This window comes from Oncorhynchus masou, chromosome 20, assembly GCF_036934945.1.
Source record: "Oncorhynchus masou masou isolate Uvic2021 chromosome 20, UVic_Omas_1.1, whole genome shotgun sequence".
NCBI classification, from domain to species: Eukaryota; Metazoa; Chordata; class Actinopteri; order Salmoniformes; family Salmonidae; genus Oncorhynchus; species Oncorhynchus masou.
In genome coordinates, this window is record NC_088231.1 from 24871554 (window position 1) to 24884082 (window position 12529).

Genomic DNA, 12529 nt, shown 5'->3' on the forward strand with positions numbered 1-12529 from the left:
GGATCTGCAGAGAAGAATGGGAGAAACTCCACAAATACAGGTGTGCCAAGCTTATAGCATCATACTCAAGAAGACTTGAGGCTGTAATCGTTGCCAAAGTTGCTTCAACGGTCTGAATACTTACGGAAATGTCATATTTTCATTGATTTTATTTTTTTATACATTTGCAAAATATTCTGAAAACCTGTTTTTGCTTAGTCATTATGGGGTATTGTGATGTCATTATGGGGTATTGTGATGTCATTATGTGGTATTGTGATGTCATTATGGGGTATTGTGACGTTGTTATGGGGTATTGTGATGTCATTATGGGGTATTGTTATGTCATTATGGGGTATTGTGACGTTATTAAGGGGTATTGTGATGTCATTATGGGGTATTGTTATGTCATTATGGGGTATTGTGTGTTGAGGGATGTCTAAAAACTAAAAAAAAAAAAAAAAATTTTTATCGCCAGGACCAGGATAAAATACACTGGTATAGACAGGGGACAACCAGGACCAGGATAAATACACTGGTATAGACAGGGGACAACCAGGATAAATACACTGGTATAGACAGGGTACAACCAGGATAAATACACTGGTATAGACAGGGGACAACCAGGACCAGGATAAAATACACTGGTATAGACAGGGGACACAGAGGACCAGGATAAATACACTGGTATAGACAGGGGACAACCAGGACCAGGATAAATACACTGGTATAGACAGGGGACAACCAGGACCAGGATAAATACACTGGTATAGACAGGGGACAACCAGGACCAGGATCAAATACACTGGTATAGACAGGTGACAACCAGGACCAGGATATATAAACTGGTATAGACAGGCGACAACCAGGACCAGGATAAATACACTGGTATAGACAAGGGACACCCAGGATAAATACACTGTTATAGACAGGGGACAACCAGGATAAATACACTGGTATAGAAAGGGGACAACCAGGATAAATACACTGGTATAGACAGGGACACCCAGGACCAGGATAAATACACCGGTATAGACAGGGGACAACCAGGACCAGGATCAAATACACTGGTATAGACAGGGGACAACCAGGACCAGGATATATACACTGGTATAGACAGGCGACAACCAGGACCAGGATAAATACACTGGTATAGACAGGGGACACCCAGGATAAATACACTGGTATAGACAGGGGACAACCAGGATAAATACACTGGTATAGACAGGGGACAACCAGGACCATGATATATACACTGGTATAGACAGGGGACAACCAGGATAAATACACTGGTATAGACAGGGGACACCCAGGATAAATACACTGGTATAGACAGGGACAACCAGGACCAGGATATATACACTGGTATAGACAGGGGACAACCAGGACCAGGATAAATACACTGGTATAGACAGGGGACAACCAGGATAAATACACTGGTATAGACAGGGGACAACCAGGATAAATACACTGGTATAGACAGGGGACAACCAGGACCAGGATAAATACACTGGTATAGACAGGGGACAACCAGGATAAATACACTGGTATAGACAGGGGACAACCAGGACCAGGATAAATACACTGGTATAGACAGGGGACAACCAGGATAAATACACTGGTATAGACAGGGGACAACCAGGACCAGGATAAAATACATTGGTATAGACAGGGGACAACCAGGATAAATACACTGGTATAGACAGGGGACAACCAGGACCAGGATAAATACACTGGTATAGACAGGGGACAACCAGGATAAATACACTGGTATAGACAGGGGACAACCAGGACCAGGATAAATACACTTGTATAGACAGGGGACAACCAGGACCAGGATAAATACACTGGTATAGACAGGGGACAACAAAGATAAATACACTGGTATAGACAGGGGACACCCAGGATAAATGCACTGGTATAGACAGGGGACAACAAAGATATATACACTGTTATAGACAGGGGACAACCAGGATAAATACACTGGTATAGACAGGGGACAACCATGACCAGGATATATACACTGGTATAGACAGGGGACAACCAGGACCAGGATAAATACACTGGTATAGACAGGGGACAACCAGGACCAGGATAAATACACTGGTATTGACAGGGGACAACCAGGATAAATACATTGGTATAGACAGGGGACAACCAGGATAAAATACACTGGTATAGACAGGGGACACCCAGGACCAGGATAAAAACACTGGTATAGACAGGGGACAACCAGGACCAGGATAAAATACACTGGTATAGACAGGGGACAACCAGGACCAGGATAAAATACACTGGTATAGACAGGGGACAACCAGGACCAGGATATATACACTGGTATAGACAGGGGACAACCAGGATAAATACACTGGTTTAGACAGGGGACAACCAGGACCAGGATAAAATACACTGGTATAGACAGGGGACAACCAGGACCAGGATAAAATACACTGGTATAGACAGGGGACACAGAGGACCAGGGCCTGTATCACCAAAGGGTCTTGTGCCGAACAAAAATATAAATGCAACATGTAAAGTGTTGTTCGCATGTTTCATGAGCTGAAATACAAGATCACAGAAATGTTTCATACACACAAAAAAAGAAGCTTATTTCTCTCCAATTATGTGCACAAATTTGTTTACTTCGCTGTCAGTGAGCATTTCTCCTTTGCCAAGTTCATCCATCCACCTGCCAGTGTGGCAGATGTGGCATATCAAGAAGCTGATGACACAGCATGAGTATTACACAGGTGCACCTTGTGTTGGGGACAATAAAAGGCCATTCTAAAATGTGCAGTTTTGTCACGTAACACAATGCCACAGATGTCTCAAGTTTTGACGGAGCGTGCAATTGGCATGCTGACTGCAGGAATGTCCACCAGAGCTGTTGAATGTTAATTTCTCTACCATAAGCCGACTCCAATGTTGTTTTAGAGTATTTGCCAGTACCGGCCTCACAACCACAGACCACGTATAACCACGGCAACACAGGACCTCCACATCCGGATTCTTCACCTGAAGGATTGTCTGAGACCAGCCACCTGGACAACTGATGAAACTGAGGAGTATTTCTGTCTGCAATAAATCAATTTTGTGGGGAAAAACTAGTTATGTTTGTCTGGGCCTGACTCTGCAGGCCCACCATTCTGTTTGTCTGGGCCTGGGAGGGCATAGGCCCACCCACTTGGGAGACAGGCCCACCCATGGCTGTACCCCTGCCCAGTTATGAGAAATCCATAGATTAGAGACTAATGAATTTATTTAAATTGACTGATTTCCTCATATAAACTGTAACTCAATAAAATAATATATGTTGAGTTCTTACTTTTGTTCAGTGTAGAATATGTGCTGATCTAGGATCTGTCCATTTCATCTTATTCGTTATGGTCTATAAAAGACTAAACTGATCCTAGATCAGCACTCCCACTCTGAGAGGCTTTGTGGACAAAGGCCCAGGGCTAAGATACACAGGTGGTGACAGGTGACAACAGGGCCATCTGTACATGCAGTACCCAGTTCATACCACTAGGGGAGCCAGACAGTTGTTTTCAATGGATGTGTGGACATTGACTCTGTACGGTTTTCATCTTCCAACATCATGCTATTATAATTACAGAATACACCTGAGTTGTACAATCACAACATCTCTCTTTCTCGCCCTCTCACTTAATGCATTTTCGCATAGGCCCTTTCTCAATCTGATTCAATAATGTTTACATACCCTACATTACTCATCTCATATGTACATAAAGATATATGAATGAGTGATGGTACAGAACGGCATAGGCAAGATGCAGTAGATGGTATCGAGTACATTATATACATATTAGATGAGTAATGTAGGGTATGTAAACAAAGTGGCATAGTTTAAAGTGGCTAGTGATACATGTATTACATTAAGATACAGTAGATGGTATCGAGTACAGTATATACATATGAGATGAGTATGTAAACAAAGTGGCATAGTTTAAAGTGGCTAGTGATACATGTATTACATTAAGATGCAGTAGATGATATAGAGTACAGTATATACATGTACATATTCTTTATCCCCTTACACTGTGTATAAGACAGTAGTGTTGTAATTGTTAGTTAGATTACTCGTTGGTTATTACTGCATTGTCGGAACTAGAAGCACAAGCATTTCGCTACATTCGCATTAACATCTGCTAACCGTGTGTATGTGACAAATTCATTTGATTTGATTTTAATTTACTTGTGTCCTCTCCCTCGCGTCCTCTCCTCGCCTCCTTTTGAAAACCTCACGGGGGAAGCAAGGAGAGAGAGCACGTGGAAACAGGAACCCCGAGGAAACGAGCTTGTAAGAAAGGAGACTGTCTAGAGGAGTCTCTCCTAACGTCCTGAGAGTTGATCTCTGGAGAGTCTCTCCTAACGTCCTGAGAGTTGATCTCTGGAGAGTCTCTCCTAACGTCCTGAGAGTTGATCTCTGGAGAGTCTCTCCTAATGTCCTGAGAGTTGATCTCTGGAGAGTCTCTCCTAACGTCCTGAGAGTTGATCTCTGGAGAGTCTCTCCTAACGTCCTGAGAGTTGATCTCTGGAGAGTCTCTCCTAACGTCCTGAGAGTTGATCTCTGGAGAGTCTCTCCTAACGTCCTGAGAGTTGATCTCTGGAGAGTCTCTCCTAACGTCCTGAGAGTTGATCTCTGGAGAGTCTCTCCTAACGTCCTGAGAGTTGATCTCTGGAGAGTCTCTCCTAATGTCCTGAGAGTTGATCTCTGGAGAGTCTCTCCTAAAGTCCTGAGAGTTGATCTCTGGAGAGTCTCTCCTAACGTCCTGAGAGTTGATCTCTGGAGAGTCTCTCCTAACGTCCTGAGAGTTGATCTCTGGAGAGTCTCTCCTAACGTCCTGAGAGTTGATCTCTGGAGAGTCTCTCCTAACGTCCAGAGAGTTGATCTCTGGAGAGTCTCTCCTAATGTCCTGAGAGTTGATCTCTGGAGAGTCTCTCCTATCGTCCTGAGAGTTGATCTCTGGAGAGTCTCTCCTAACGTCCTGAGAGTTGATCTCTGGAGAGTCTCTCCTAAAGTCCTGAGAGTTGATCTCTGGAGAGTCTCTCCTAACGTCCTGAGAGTTGATCTCTGGAGAGTCTCTCCTAACGTCCTGAGAGTTGATCTCTGGAGAGTCTCTCCTAACGTCCTGAGAGTTGATCTCTGGAGAGTCTCTCCTAACGTCCTGAGAGTTGATCTCTGGAGAGTCTCTCCTAACGTCCTGAGAGTTGATCTCTGGAGAGTCTCTCCTAACGTCCTGAGAGTTGATCTCTGGAGAGTCTCTCCTAATGTCCTGAGAGTTGATCTCTGGAGAGTCTCTCCTAACGTCCTGAGAGTTGATCTCTGGAGAGTCTCTCCCAACGTCCTGAGAGTTGATCTCTGGAGAGTCTCTCCTAACGTCCTGAGAGTTGATCTCTGGAGAGTCTCTCCTAACGTCCTGAGAGTTGATCTCTGGAGAGTCTCTCCTAACGTCCTGAGAGTTGATCTCTGGAGAGTCTCTCCTAACGTCCTGAGAGTTGATCTCTGGAGAGTCTCTCCTAACGTCCTGAGAGTTGATCTCTGGAGAGTCTCTCCTAATGTCCTGAGAGTTGATCTCTGGAGAGTCTCTCCTAACGTCCTGAGAGTTGATCTCTGGAGAGTCTCTCCCAACGTCCTGAGAGTTGATCTCTGGAGAGTATCTCCTAATGTCCTGAGAGTTGATCTCTGGAGAGTCTCTCCTAACGTCCTGAGAGTTGATCTCTGGAGAGTCTCTCCCAACGTCCTGAGAGTTGATCTCTGGAGAGTCTCTCCTAATGTCCTGAGAGTTGATCTCTGGAGAGTCTCTCCTAACGTCCTGAGAGTTGATCTCTGGAGAGTATCTCCTAATGTCCTGAGAGTTGATCTCTGGAGAGTCTCTCCTAACGTCCTGAGAGTTGATCTCTGGAGAGTCTCTCCTAACGTCCTGAGAGTTGATCTCTGGAGAGTCTCTCCTAATGTCCTGAGAGTTGATCTCTGGAGAGTCTCTCCTAACGTCCTGAGAGTTGATCTCTGGAGAGTCTCTCCTAACATCCTGAGAGTTGATCTCTGGAGAGTCTCTCCTAATGTCCTGAGAGTTGATCTCTGGAGAGTCTCTCCTAATGTCCTGAGAGTTGATCTCTGGAGAGTCTCTCCTAATGTCCTGAGAGTTGATCTCTGGAGAGAAGGTCCTCTATGAAATCCTCCAGGTTAATCATTCACAGGATTATCATTACCCTGCAGATGAACCAGCGGAAGAACTAATCCAACATTCACACACACACACACACACACACACACACACACACACACACACACACACACACACACACACACACACACACACACACACACACACACACACACACACACACACACACACACACACACACACACACACACACACACACATCTTACATTTACATTCAGAAAAGCAATTAACATTGTGATAGGTATCCTCTCTCCCTCTCACTTATCTAACTCTCTCTCTCCCCCCTGCCCCCATTCTCCATCCTCTATCTCCACTCTCTCTCTCCCCTCTCTCCCTCTCACTTATCTATCTCTCTCTCCTCCCCTGCCCCCTCTCTCTCCCTCCCCCTCTCTCCATCCTCTCTCCACTCTCTCTCTCTCCCCTCTCTCCCTCTCACTTATCTATCTCTCCCTCCTCCCTTGCCCCCTCTCTCTCCCTCCCCCTCTCTCCCTCCACTCTCTCCCCCTCTCTGTCCCCTCTCTCTCTCTCCCCTTTTCTTTCCCTCCTCTCTCTCTCTCTCCCCTCTTTCTCCCTCCTCTCTCTCTCCCCCTCCCTCTTCCTCCTCTCTCTCTCCCTCCCTCCCCCTCTCCTAACTCTCTTTCCCTCATTTCTCCCCTTCTCTCTCCCTCCTCTCTCTCTTCCCTCTCTCTTTCTCTCTCCTACCACTGACTGAGATGACCAGTCTATTTACATTAGCCTTCAGGACACGGACACACACAGAGAGAGAGAGCGAGAGCGAGAGAGAGAGAGAGACAGAGAGAGAGGGAGAGAGAGAGAGAGAGAGAGAGAGAGAGAGAGACAAAGAGAGAGAGAGAGAGAGAGAGAGACACGAATAGAAAGAGAGAGACAGAGAGAGAGAGACAGTCTTCAGGAGACACGGACACAAATAATTCAGGTTCTCCAACAGCATTAAGTGCATTTATCCAACCTGGCAACGGGGTCTGGCCTTGCTGCACGAACAGAAACTGGCAACCCATCTGGCCCTCTTAAGGAAATATTCATCCAGGCTGCATCCCGAATGGCACCCTACATTCCCTCTGTAGTGCACTTCTTCTGACCAGGGCCCATGGGCTACAGGTCAAGGGTAGGGCACCATGTAGGGAATAGGGAGCCCTTGGAGACCCGTAGACTGCATCATTCAATTACAGGACTTTGTGTTGTTTTCATGAAGAAAACTAGTGATGCCTGATGAGATGCCTACAGTTTACTCTTCTCTACTAGTGATGCCTGATGAAATGCCTACAGTCTCCTCTACTAGTGATGAATGATGTGATGCCTACAGTCTCCTCTTCTCTGCTAGTGATGCCTGATGAGATGCCTACAGTCTCCTCTTCTCTGCTAGTGATGCCTGATGAGATGCCTACAGTCTCGTCTACTAGTGATGCCTGATGTGATGCCTACAGTCTCCTCTACTCTACTAGTGATGCCTGATATGATGCCTACAGTATCCTCTTCTCTGCTAGTGATGCCTGATGAGATGCCTACAGTCTCCTCTTCTCTGCTAGTGATGCCTGATGAGATGCCTACAGTCTCCTCTTCTTTGCTAGTGATGCCTGATGAGATGCCTACAGTCTCCTCTTCTCTGCTAGTGATGCCTGATGAGATGCCTACAGTCTCCTCTTCTCTGCTAGTGATGCCTGATGAGATGCCTACAGTCTCCTCTTCTCTGCTAGTGATCCCTGATGTAATGCCTACAGTCTCCTCTACTAGTGATGCCTGATGTAATGCCTACAGTCTCCCCTACTAGTGATGCCTGATGAGATGCCTACAGTCTCCTCTCCTCTGCTAGTGATGCCTGATGAGATGCCTACACTCCTCTCCTCTACTAGTGATAACTGATGAGATGCCTACAATCTCCTCTCCTCTACTAGTGATGCCTGATGTGATGCCCACAGTCTCCTCTCCTCTACTAGTGATGCCTGATTTGATGCCTACAGTCTCCTCTACTAGTGATGAATGATGTGATGCCTACAGTCTCCTCTTCTCTGCTAGTGATGCCTGATGAGATGCCTACAGTCTCCTCTTCTCTGCTAGTGATGCCTGATGAGATGCCTACAGTCTCGTCTACTAGTGATGCCTGATGTGATGCCTACAGTCTCCTCTACTCTACTAGTGATGCCTGATATGATGCCTACAGTATCCTCTTCTCTGCTAGTGATGCCTGATGAGATGCCTACAGTCTCCTCTTCTCTGCTAGTGATGCCTGATGAGATGCCTACAGTCTCCTCTTCTTTGCTAGTGATGCCTGATGAGATGCCTACAGTCTCCTCTTCTCTGCTAGTGATGCCTGATGAGATGCCTACAGTCTCCTCTTCTCTGCTAGTGATGCCTGATGAGATGCCTACAGTCTCCTCTTCTCTGCTAGTGATCCCTGATGTAATGCCTACAGTCTCCTCTACTAGTGATGCCTGATGTAATGCCTACAGTCTCCTCTACTAGTGATAACTGATGAGATGCCTACAATCTCCTCTCCTCTACTAGTGATGCCTGATGTGATGCCCACAGTCTCCTCTCCTCTACTAGTGATGCCTGATTTGATGCCTACAGTCTCCTCTACTCTGCTAGTGATGCCTGATGAGATGCCTACACTCTCCTCTTCTCTGCTAGTGATGCCTGATGAGATGCCTACAGTCTCCTCTCCTCTACTAGTGATGCCTGATGTAATGCCTACAGTCTCCTCTACTAGTGATGCCTGATGTGATGCCTACAGTCTCCTCTCCTTTACTAACGATGCATGATGTGATGCCTACAGTCTCCTCTCCTCTTCTAGTGATGCCTGATGTAAATGCCTACAGTCTCCTCTACTCTACTAGTGATGCCTGATTTGATGCCTACAGTCTCCTCTTCTCTGCTAGTGATGCCTGATGTGATGCCTACAGTCTCCTCTACTCTACTAGTGATGCCTGATTTGATGCCTACAGTCTCCTCTACTCTGCTAGTGATGCCTGATGTGATGCCTACAGTCTCCTCTACTCTGCTAGTGATGCCTGATGTGATGCCTACAGTCTCCTCTACTCTGCTAGTGATGCCTGATGTGATGCCTACAGTCTCCTCTACTCTGCTAGTGACGCCTGATGTAATGCCTACAGTCTCCTCTACTCTACTAGTGATGCCTGATTTGATGCCTACAGTCTCCTCTACTCTGCTAGTGATGCCTGATTTGATGCCTACAGTCTCCTCTACTCTGCTAGTGATGCCTGATTTGATGCCTACAGTCTCCTCTACTCTGCTAGTGATGCCTGATGTGATGCCTACAGTCTCCTCTACTCTGCTAGTGATGCCTGATTTGATGCCTACAGTCTCCTCTACTCTACTAGTGATGCCTGATGTGATGCCTACAGACACCTTTTCTCTTCTATCTTTTTGTTTCTGTCTCTTCTCATCCTCCTCGTTTTTCCTCTCCTCAGCCCCTCTGTTCGTGCCTTTCTCATCACTTCTCTTTTCCTCTCTGTCTCGTCTCTCTGCATCCTCCCTCTGCATCCTCTCTCTGCATCCCCTCTCTGCATCTTCTCTCTGCCTCTCTCTCTGCCTCTCTCTCTGCATCCTCTCTCTGCCTCCTCTCTCTGCCTCCTCTCTCTGCCTCCTCTCTCTGCCTCATCTCTCTGTCTCTCTCCGCCTCCTCTCTCTGTCTCTTTCCACCTCCTCACTCTGCCTCCTCTCTCTGCCTCCTTTCTCTGCCTCCCCTCTCTGTCTCTTTCCACCTCCTCTCTCTGCCTCCTCTCTCTGCCCTCTCTCTCTGCCTCCTCTCTGTCTCTCTCCACCTCCTCTCTCTGCCTCCTCTCTCTGCCTCCCCTCTCTGTTTCTCTCCACCGTCTCTCTATGCCTCCTCTCTCTGCCTCCTCTCTCTGCCTCCTCTCTCTGCCTCCTCTCTGTCTCTCTCCACCTCCTCTCTCTGCCTCCTCTCTCTGCCTCCCCTCTCTGTTTCTCTCCACCGTCTCTCTATGCCTCCTCTCTCTGCCTCCTCTCTCTGCCTCCTCTCTCTGCCTCCTCTCTCTGTCTCTCTCCGCCTCCTCTCTCTGCCTCCTCTGCCTCCTCTCTCTGCCTCCTCTGCTGCCTCCTCTCTCTGCCTCCTCTCTCTGCCTCCTCTCTCTGCCTCCTCTGTCTCTCTCCACCTCTCTCCCGCCTCCTCTCTCTGCCTCCCCTCTCTCACCTCCTCTCTCTGCCTCCTCTCTCTGCCTCCTCTCTCTGCCTCCTCTCTCTGTCTCTCTCCGCCTCCTCTCTCTGCCCCCTCTCTCTGTCTCTCTCCACCTCCTCTCTCTGCCTCCTCTCTCAGCCTCCTCTCTCTGCCTCCTCTCTCTGCCTCCTCTCTCTGCCTCCTCTCTCTGCCTCCTCTCTCTGCCTCCTCTCTCTGTCTCTCTCCGCCTCCTCTCTCTGCCTCCTCTCTCTGCCTCCTCTGCCTCCTCTGCCTCCTCTCTCTGCCTCCTCTCTCTGCCTCCTCTCTCTGCCTCCTCTCTCTGTCTCTCTCCACCTCTCTCCGCCTCCTCTCTCTGCCTCCCCTCTCTCTCTCTCTCCACCTCCTCTCTCTGCCTCCTCTCTCTGCCTCCTCTCTCTGCCTCCTCTCTCTGTCTCTCTCCGCCTCCTCTCTCTGCCCCCTCTCTCTGTCTCTCTCCACCTCCTCTCTCTGCCTCCTCTCTCAGCCTCCTCTCTCTGCCTCCTCTCTCTGCCTCCTCTCTCTGCCTCCTCTCTGTCTCTCTCCACCTCCTCTCTCTGCCTCCTCTCTCAACCTCCTCTCTCAGCCTCCTCTCTCTGCCTCCTCTCTCTGCCTCCTCTCTCTGCCTACTCTCTCTGTCTCTCTCCGCCTTCTCTCTCTGCCTCCTCTCTCTGCCTCCTCTCTCTGCCTCTCCCGCCTCCTCTCTGCCTCCTCTCTCCGCCTCCTCTCTCTCCTCTCTCTGCCTCCTCTCTCTGTCTCTCTCCACCTCCTCTCTCTGCCTCCTCTCTCTGCCTCCTCTCTCCACCTCCTCTCTCTGCCTCCTCTCTCAGCCTCCTCTCCTGCCTCCTCTGCCTCCTCTCTCTGCCTCCTCTCTCTGCCTCCTCTCTCTGCCTCCTCTCTCTGTCTCTCTCCGCCTCCTCTCTCTGCCTCCTCTCTCTGCCTCCTCTCTCTGCCTCCTCTGCCTCCTCTCTCTGCCTCCTCTCTCTGCCTCCTCTCTCTGTCTCTCTCCACCTCTCTCCGCCTCCTCTCTCTGCCTTCCCTCTCTCTCTCTCTCCACCTCCTCTCTCTGCCTCCTCTCTCTGCCTCCTCTCTCTGCCTCCTCTCTCTGTCTCTCTCCGCCTCCTCTCTCTGCCCCCTCTCTCTGTCTCTCTCCACCTCCTCTCTCTGCCTCCTCTCTCAGCCTCCTCTCTCTGCCTCCTCTCTCTGCCTCCTCTCTCTGCCTCCTCTCTCTGCCTCCTCTCTCTGTCTCTCTCCGCCTCCTCTCTCTGCCTCCTCTCTCAACCTCCTCTCTCAGCCTCCTCTCTCTGCCTCCTCTCTCTGCCTCCTCTCTCTGCCTACTCTCTCTGTCTCTCTCCGCCTTCTCTCTCTGCCTCCTCTCTCTGCCTCCTCTCTCTGCCTCTCTCCGCCTCCTCTCTCTGCCTCCTCTCTCCGCCTCCTCTCTCTCCTCTCTCTGCCTCCTCTCTCTGTCTCTCTCCACCTCCTCTCTCTGCCTCCTCTCTCTGCCTCCTCTCTCTGCCTCCTCTCTCTGCCTCCTCTCTCTGCCTCCTCTCTCTGCCTCCTCTCTCTGTCTCCTCTCTTTCGCTACAGCAGTCTGATCTCCTCTTCACCCAGGAAGAAAGCCCAGATGTAATACAAAGCTAAGCCCCGTCCCCAGAGGGGGTTCTGATGTCTGATATAACTTGGTCCGTATCTCAAAGGGCTCCGTATTCCCTATTGGGCCCTGGTCGAAGATAGTGCACTACATAGGGATTAGGGTGCTATTGGGCCCTGGTCAAAGATAGTGCACTACATAGTGATTAGGGTGCAATTGGGCCCTGGTCAAAGATAGTGCACTACATAAGGATTAGGGTGCTATTGGGCCCTGGTCAAAAGTTGTGCACTACATAGGGAGCCATTTGTGATACACACTAGGTCACTAACCAGGTCATATGGGATAAGTAGTGGGTCAAAGCTAACATAGTTTATAACAAACTGGATTATGAAGACAACGTTGCATCCTATCCCCTAGATAGTGCACTACTTTTGACCATAAACCTATGGGGCCCTGGTCAAAAAGGTGCGCACTATATAGGGGATAGGTTGACATTTAGTATGCATCTCTGCCTCAGGTTGTAACTACAGAGCCATGACCTAGATGTAAAAGAAAGAAAGA